A 9393-nucleotide genomic window follows, 5' to 3' on the forward strand; every position below is an offset into this window, starting at 1 on the left:
GAGCAAATTTTCCCCCATTACATCCAAGCCAGCACGGGATAGAGGACGCATGGCCAGCTTGGGAGAATGAGATTTATTGTGGCTATTGGAGGTGAGAGCCAGAGACTTGCTGTGGCTTTCTTCTTCTCCCACAGCTGTCTGTCCTCACACCCCAAAACGTCTCTGCAATTTTTGGATTTTTTTGCCCCAGTATTTCTGTCTCAGCCCAGAAAGACCATGAATAGCGTGATGTGTTCAGCCTCGGTGCTGGGAGGCATCAACAGCATTGTGCCTTTGGTAGATGTGGCTTCCCGTCGCGCCATGAGAGTATCCAGAAGAGCGACATTTCATCCTCCAAAATAAAAGCAAAATTAATGACCCCCACTCACATTAATTTTGGAAAGAAATTCATGTGCACCCAAGCCCTCAGAGAATGTTCTGTTTTCCATCTAGCTCTTCGTGCAGTCATAACCAACTAACCTACTTTATATGCCCTTGGAATCTGGCCCAGAAAATGTGTGGTTTCTTAAAATACATATGTATACACTACTTTAATGCCAGCCAATACCTTCTGAAATGTAGGTGGCCAGAAAGGCATTGGCTGATCTTTTCCTATTACATATTTCAGAAATGAGTTGACATTCGTATATAAATTCTGCATGAACTTCATGAGGTTTTAGTAGCAATATTGAAAGGGAATGTCAACAACTGCTTAGCTGCTAATACGGGCTGGAGATAATAACGAAGGTAGCTGGGCAAATTGTACTTCCAGGAAATTTTGTCAGTTATGCAAAAGTGGAACAGCTTGAAAAAAAATATATAATCTTGATTTCTTTTCATGAAAGAAGTAGGTACTGTGAGGCCGAAAGGAAATTTGAAAATGGATGTATAGGGCCCTAATTTACTTTAATATTTCCTGTGTAAAGTCTTAAAGTTAAAGATTGATTTTTCCAATAAACATTACAAGCATAATGACCTGGAGGTATGATCACAGATCACGTACCAGATGGAAAGCAATGGAAAAATAGCTACTGCTGTTAGAATATGCTTTCTTTTTTTTTCTTTTCTTTTTTTTCTGAGAGGAGCTGCAATAGATTGAAAGAAAAAGATCAAACTCCGAAGTATGTAGGAAGAAAGTCTCCACTTACTGTGTATGAATAAAGATAGAACAATTTGGCCCAGAAACCAATTCTCATAGGAAAGGATGCTGAAAACACATATATCAAATTTAATTGAAATTTCAAGGGGATTTCCGATACGCAAATTGCATTTATAATTTGGTCCCAGCATCACTAGTAGAGTAATCATAAAGTTTTGCTCAAAACTTTTATTTTCCCAGCCAAAGGAAATGTAACTCTCATTGAAATTAAAACCTCTTTCAAAGCCCTGACTTCAGCACAATCCTGCACTAAAACTGAGCAGGCACATTCAGACAATGTCCAGGAGCTGTGTGTCTGCACCTTAACAGAATGGAACTCTTTGACTTTTTTTTTTTTTTTTTTTGCACCATTTTTCATGCAGCGGACACTGTTTTTATACAAGAAAACATTAAGGGCTCAAAGGGATGGGTTTCAAATGAAATTAGGTGGTTTTCTTGAACTCCTCAACATTTTCGTGTTGTTTTTACATAAAGATATACATGTATATCTATATCTATCTATGCATCTATCTATGCATCTATCTATCTACCTGTCCATCCATCCATCCATCCATCCATCCATGCATCTATCTATCTATTTATCTGTCTATCTATCTATCTATCCATCTATCCACCTATCCATCTTCCTATCTATTTTTTTCTGGTGTGCTTGCACGTTTTTATTTCAGGCTCTGGGAGCTATCAACATCAAAGACTGTCCTTCTGGATTAGAAAAGCAAATTCTCACTCAGTCTCAGTCTCCAGCATAGACCCACTAACAAATGCATCAGAGAGATCCTGTTTTTTAACTGCATTCTCCAGTTCAGAGCAAGCAATTAGCGATGGAGCAGCAAAACCAAGAGGAGGTCGGAATGGCATGCACCATGGGGAAGCAGACATCACCCAACAGACCAGGGTCACCATTTTTATAAGGCAGCACTCTCCACTGGCTAACGCTTGCAAACGCATCGCTATGTTTCCGTATTTATTTTGTGCAGTCTTCTGCCACAATGTATCTTTCCTGAAGGAATAATTACCTGTTCTCCTGGGTGGGTGTACAGGATGTATTCTTGCACCTGCAGCCACTGAGCCCCTGCTCTCTTGCAGCTGCTGCCGGTGACTTTAACACCTTCTCTTTGGACTTTGGAGAAGCACGTTTTTGTCTCTGGCTCAGCCGGATGACCATTGCCAGGACCAAAGAGCCCACATGTCACCACTCAATGTTCTTCCACCATGCCATCCACTGTGCCATGCTGGGCGTGTTGTCATCTCATAGAATCATAGAATCATGGACTCATTAAGGATGGAAAAGACCTTACCATGTCCAACTGTCAACCCATCCCCACCATGCCCAAGGACCATGTCCTTCAGTGCCACATTTCCATGGTGCTTGAATACCCCTAGAGATGGTGACTCCACCACCTCCCTGGGCAGCTGTTCCAATGCATTACCACTCATTCTGAGAAGAAATTTTTCCTGGTATCCAACCTGTCTTCTACTGTACACAGGGACCCTTTGAGATGCGTCTGACAGATGGACCACCCTAAAGTCACCCAGGTGTGTGCAACCAAGGGATCTGTGAAGGCGCCTGTGTGCTGCATGCGGAGTGCTCCTAGGATCTCTCTCCACATCTATTTTGGCTTTTGGTGGGTTAAGTGCATAACATGACATCTCCCCCTACGTAGTCCCACTCCCCAGTCATGGTGTGAAGATCAATGGCTGTTGCTGGACAATCAAAGAGTGAAAACCTCAACATCTGAGGGAAGAGCGCAGAGGGAATAGGTGAAAACACATATTGTTTCCAACGAGCTTAGAGAGTATTTAAAACGTAACAATGGAACCTGACTCCCTCTGAAAACCTCCAAAGCACTTACAAATGGGAATCCGGTCTCTCGCCCCCTCTCCACCCCACATGCATGAAGCGTGTAACAATAGGAACTCTGTTCCTACGGGCTCCCCTACAAATGACCCCTGGAAAGCATCAACTGCTTCCTGTAGGCTCCTGCCATCATCCCTTCCCCAGTAATATCTGCATCTGCTTCCAGATCCATAATCACATTTCCTTAATTGAGCTGCGAAGCAGGATTTACGCTACTCCATTTAGATTTCGTCGCTTGCCAATAAGGAGATAGTTATTTCAATTTAGACGCAAGGAACATGAGATTCTGATCTGAGGGAGAATCTAATATCTGATAGTAGATGCCTGGCTATAGGTGATAATTTAAGATGAGTTTACGGAGCCCCTGTAATTACATTTTCAATGCGTGCTTTGTTGTGGTTACCAGGTAACTGCAAAGTGATTACATGAATATTTATGCTTGGCAGGTTAGACATTGCTGATACACAGGATTAGCATCATTTTTTTTCCTCCTTGTAATTCTTTGAGCGAATATCTGGGACTCACATCAGGATGAAGGCGCCTCATCAGTGAAAAAAAAACCACTAATGCCATGCTCCTTATCTGAGATATTAATTTGCTTTTCCCTGAAGCACTGGTGCACTTGAGTTTTGAAATACTAATCGGTCTTTCCTTCCTCCATGATCCATCCTTGGATAATTTACGTCAGGTTGGAAATCTCTCATCTTGCTTTCATAGAGGTTGTGCAACGTGCTGTGTAGGATCATCCCCACTAAATCTACACCTGTATTTCTCCATGTGTTTGTGCATGGACACTTGCAGAGGTTTAGCCTGATCTCATTTGGTAATGTATATATATATAAAAAGGGGACAGAGGAGAAAGTCACCGTGTGGGAGACAAGAGTGTGAGACTGCGGTATGTCATATTGCCCATGTGGTAAGCATGAGGTAATGGGAGGTGAAGTCATGGCCCTTAATTAGAGAGAACTGGCTGATGCTCACCATGGTACGGGAGGGTGTGCGCAGCATTGTCCTCCAAAATGCCAGCATGCTGCAGGCTTGTGTCCCATCCAGATCCGTGACCTGGTGGTCTGCAGGTCTCAGCTGACATTTGGTATGGGGTCATACCTTCATGTAACTGAGCAAATCTGAGGGCAGCATGGACCTCTGGGGGGTCCAGCTGGTTTTCTCCCCACCCTCAATGTGCTCATGCCACAGCAAAAGCTATTTGGGGAAGGAATCGTAGAATCATTTGTGTTGGAAAGAACCTTTAAAGGCCATCTGGTGCAACTCTCCTTCAATGAACAGGGACATGCACAGCTCAGTCAGGTGCTCAGAGTTCCATCTAGCCTGACCTTGAATGTCTCCAGGGATGGGGCATCTACCACATTTTTGGCCAAACTGTTCCAGTGCTTCACTACCCTTACTGGAAGTTCTGGGGTCTGCTGTCTCTGCCCCAGAGCTTGTATTTTTCAACCACAGATCACTTCTTTTGGGAACATGTTTTGATGCAAAAATGGGGATTGTTTGCCAAACCACACATCTTTTGGCCTTCCCTATTCCTCCCACCCCATCATCGCTAGGTATCTGCTGACAGATGCAGTGGGCATCTACCTGCAAAACTTCAGCTGATGATGAAAAACTGACTGTGTCCTGATAGCTTCATCTACAAGGGCCAAAACATCACCATCCAGTGCATATGGCTAAGATGCCCTAGAACTATATCTTCCCTTCCACTGGGAAAGGCCTTTATTTGCAGAAGAACCTTTGCTTTCCTTAGAGAGGGAATGTTGAGGAGAGCAGCAGTGGAAAGGAAGCATCAGGTTCAATGTTCATGATGGAAATAAACAAATGTGCACCAGCTGATCTGGCCTCCTCTCTTGTGTGTTGCCCAAACACTACCTGAGCTCAGTCAGAATCACTTGTAGTCATGGACCCAATTTTCTTCTCAGTGTCCCTTTCCGAAATTTGGGCAAGATCCCTTCAGCCAGGAGGAACAACCCAACCATGTTCCCAAGTCATGAGAGAGGGAATGGCGCTCAACATGAGCTCAGGCAGCAACTACCTTTAGATCTGACACTATAGCAGCAGAACCTATAGATGAATTACACGAGGCACAATGCAGTTGCATTTTGTTATTATAATCCAGGCTTAACCATTCCAAGCTTAGGCAGGAGTTTGGTGGCCAGTGGCTTCAGAAATGACTTTTATTTTGCTGATGTTTGCAAGCTGGCTGCTCTTGGCACACGAAAATAGTCTACATGCAAAACATGGATCTGCAAAGCAAGCAATGGGGCTGAGAGCTTTGGGTCTGATTTATTTCTGAAGGCTCTGCATGGAGCTTTCAGAGTGCGGAAACCTGCACCAAAGACGGAGGAAATGATTTGAAGGGAGTCAGCTTCAAAGTAGAAAAGAAATCATTTGCTGAATGTTTTAGATACTGTTGATGTTCTCAAATTTAAGGCATTAAAAGAAACCATTTCTAGCAGCAGAGCTGTGAGCAGGAGCCATCTCTTTGATCTGGATCTGCACACAGTGGGGTGGGGTCCATGAATTACAAGGAAACGTAATGCGCTGTCATTCTTAAATAAAAACACACTTGCTAATTAAATTGAGGCCAAGTGACCAAGTGACTGGTCTGTGCATTAGGAAATCTCAATCCTGTGCAGCTTGGGGTAAGCCACTTAACCTCTGTGTTTCTGAGTTCCCCTCCCCAAAGCTTCCCTGTCTTCTGATGAAAAATTAAGTATGATTTACTCAAGCTGCAGGAATATATTTCCCTCATCCTTCAGGACTTGGACTCTGATATGAATCAGACCTGCACCCCCTGATGTAGAATATGGTTGGCTTCCACATGCCTGCAGCCAGCCAGGCTGCTGTCTGGGCTGGGGGCTTCCAGAGGTCTCCACTGGTCATCACAGAGTCAAATTTGGAGGCCCAAATGTTGGAGGATAGGGGTCAAGAAAGGAGCAGGTTCCCTGGAGACGATGAGAACACTTCATCTCCCCTTCCTCAACTCCCACACCATGAACATCCCCAGATGGTGTCTTGACTCGGCCAGGATCTTCATATAAGCAATGGTAAACTTTTGTGCATTAGCCTAATTCATCCTGGATATATCAGATTGACACTACTTGCATATCAGCCCTCTTGAAGGCCAGCAGCCCCCTGGAAACCACAGCTTTAGGTGGGCTGCTGAATGTCTGGGAATCCAGCAGATCATTTATAAAAGTGGTAGCTCATCATTAAAAAACAAGAAGAGCAATATCTTGCTCCCCAAATCAGCAAATTATGTCAGTAAGAAATAAAATAAGAGATTTTCCCCGAAGAAGTAAAGTGATAGATTACTAGTGAGACAACAGATATCAAGTAAAACAGACAAAGCAACAGATTGGATTAAAAGTGGTGGCTGGCCATGTTTGTTGTTAAGGCGGGTTGTCCAGTGCTGTTTTTTGCCATAGGAGTATGTAGGCTGAAAAATATTGGGATACACCAAATCCCATCCAGCTTCCAGCATAGAAAATGCCTCTTTGCCTGTAGAGAGGTCACTGGATGGAGAACTGGAGCTTCACAACAGAGACAGCTTAATGGCAAGATGCTTCCTTTCAGATGCAGTGCGTGGTAACACAATTGGTAGAACTCAACTTTGGATGGAAATGCCTCCACTGAACTATCCCCAGCGAATTCTCCTGGAGTAATGTATGTCCCCCTATCAGTCCCTGGGGATCAAGTGTCCAAGGTGGGCGTGGAGAGTCAAATGTAGACACCTGATTTGGGGTCACCTGAAAGGTTTTTGGCCTTCTCTGTCCCTAAAGACAAACCTGTGACACTGTGGGCTATTATTTAGCAGCACAGACCCTAAGCAATTTATGCAAGCCAGGACTGGAGCCAATGAGGAGAACCTTGAGCTCTTATTTAGCTGTTACAGCACAACATCAACCCTGGATTCATCACCCCTAAATAGAGTGGGGTTTCCTTGGATAGCACCATGGCTGCTCCTGGATGACTCTTCTCATTGGAGAAACCTTCAGCTCATGTTTGAGGTGTGCCACCACAGATGTCTTTTCCCATGGGCACAGGAGGAGCCCCAGTGCAGCAACAATTCATAATTATGCACCTTGTGGGGACTGGTTTGCATGTAGCAGATAAGGACATGCATGGAGACAAAAATGCATGTACAGGTAAAGGTATGCAGCTCTGCTTTCCTGCTAGGGTTGTTATACACAGATGTGTGACAGAATTTCTTTGAAGGGTCACAGAATACCATGAGTTTGTGTCCCAGCTCCTTTCTCAAAGCAGGGACAGACAGATCAGGCCACTCATGGTCATGTTCTGGGGGAGTTTGGGATAGCTACTTGGAATTTCCCATTTTCTCTTGGGCTAATGTTTGCAAGGAGAGACCAACTCTGTCTGCTCTGCACCAACCCAGCAGGGAGCAACTAAATCCCCTTTGCTTTCTACTCTCCCAGTGTACTCACCCAACTCTCAGCCTTTTCTCACATCGCCCAAGCTCCATCTCCAACCAGTTTGGTGGCCCTGCTGGGCTTGTTCCCTTCCATCACCGGTGCAATATAGAGGGGAAATCACCTGGACCAAAGCCCACTGCTGTCCAAGCCCTGTTTGAGACACTCCACATATCGGCCATGACATTCCTCTATTTGAAGTTCCCATTTTGGTAATGTGATGTGCAAGGATTTCCTTTTTCAGCAGCACCCCTGCCAGTCCTGGCTGGCTGGCTGTGGGTTGACATCACCTTCTTAGGAAGGATCTGTCCCTGTGTCCCTACAGCAGTTGGCCTTGGCAACCTTGGGTGACACCCAGATGCTCATTGCCCCCACAGTCATATTGCTAGTCAGTGCCTAGGTAAAAGTGCCATTTCTCCAGGCACATTTGAGGTCCTCATCTCTGGTCCCACTTCATGGTCTTTACAGACCACTTTATGCACTGATCAGTCCAGATTTAATTTCTCCACCCAGCTTTGCAGAGCCAGGGACTCCCTGGGAGAGCCAGCACCCCCCTGTGTAAATGAGACCTGGCTCTGGCACATGTTGAAGGGACCTGGTTTGCATTATCGAGTTTCCTTGCACACGGTGTGATTTATTAATTTTTGGAGCAATCTTTGCAGAACTATGTTCACTGAGTTAATTTTAAGTGGCTTTTGAAAGCAAACAAACACAGGATTTCAGCTATTCCTCCTCTGCTGTCTCGTCTCTAGCTGACAGCTTGCTCCAGCAGGAAAATACAGCCCCACAAGGACTGCGTTTCACCGCTGTGAATCCAAACAAACACACACACAAAAAGGATCCAGCCGCTAAACCCAAGCAATTTCATTTATCACACACAGTGCTGTCTTTCAAAGGAAACCGCCTGCCCTGCTGTGGCCAGCTCTTTCTTCCTGGTTGGAGCATTTCACGAGCAAAACTGGAAGATTTCTTAGCAGCCAGCTCAGCTCAGCACCATGCACAAGGAGACTTTTGTTCTGGTTACAAGCAGCAAGCACCCCATGGCACTCTTTGGGGCATTGCTACAGATTCCCTTTGCCATGCAAAGTGCTATATGCCTCTTGGATGCCCCCAGAAGGAACCTCTGGGAGGGGACTGTGATCCCCCACCATTGGCATAGAATCATAGAATCACCATACAATCATTTGAGTTGGAAAGGATCCTTTAGGCCATCTGGTCCAGCAATGAACAGGGACACTACAGCTCAATCAGGTGCTCAGAGCCCTGTACAATGTCCAGCTGCCATTCACCAGTACCCTCAGATCCTTTCCAGCAGGGCTGTGCTCTATCCTTTTGTCCCCCAGTTTGGACTGATAATGGGAGTTGCTGTGATCCAGGCGCAGACCTTGCACTTGGATTTGTTGAACTTCATCATGTTCTCCTGGGCCGAATGGCTCAAAGTGCTCCAAAATTGGGTTGTATTAAAACTTTCTTCAATCCTAACAGTCTGGGGGCATGTTGTGGGGATGTGGGGTCCCCATCACCAAGGACTCTGCATCTCCTAGGGATAGGATGGGAAGCAATGGCCTCAGATTGTGTCAGGGGAAGTTCAGGTTGGAATTTAAAAACATTTGTTCTCAGAAGGAGAGGTCATGCATAGGAACAGCCTGCCGAGGGCAGTGGTGGAGTCACCATCCCTGGAGGGGTTGAAGAGCTGTGGAGATGTGGCACTGAGGGACATGGTTAGTGGGCAAGGTGGGGGTGAGGTGGGGTTGGACGTGGTGATCTGAATGGTCTTTTTCAACCTTAATGAGTCTATGGTTCTATGATTTGCACTGAGGACCACGACAGAGTGAGCAGAACATCTTCTGCAGCTCCAAGAGATGGTTAGTGGATAGCAGCAGAGATATATCCTGAATGAACCATTCGCTGTTTCCATGTGGTGTAAGAAGAATGAAACAAAAGAGAAAAGAAAG

This window comes from Numida meleagris, chromosome 1 (assembly GCF_002078875.1).
Source record: "Numida meleagris isolate 19003 breed g44 Domestic line chromosome 1, NumMel1.0, whole genome shotgun sequence".
Classification (NCBI taxonomy): Eukaryota; Metazoa; Chordata; class Aves; order Galliformes; family Numididae; genus Numida; species Numida meleagris.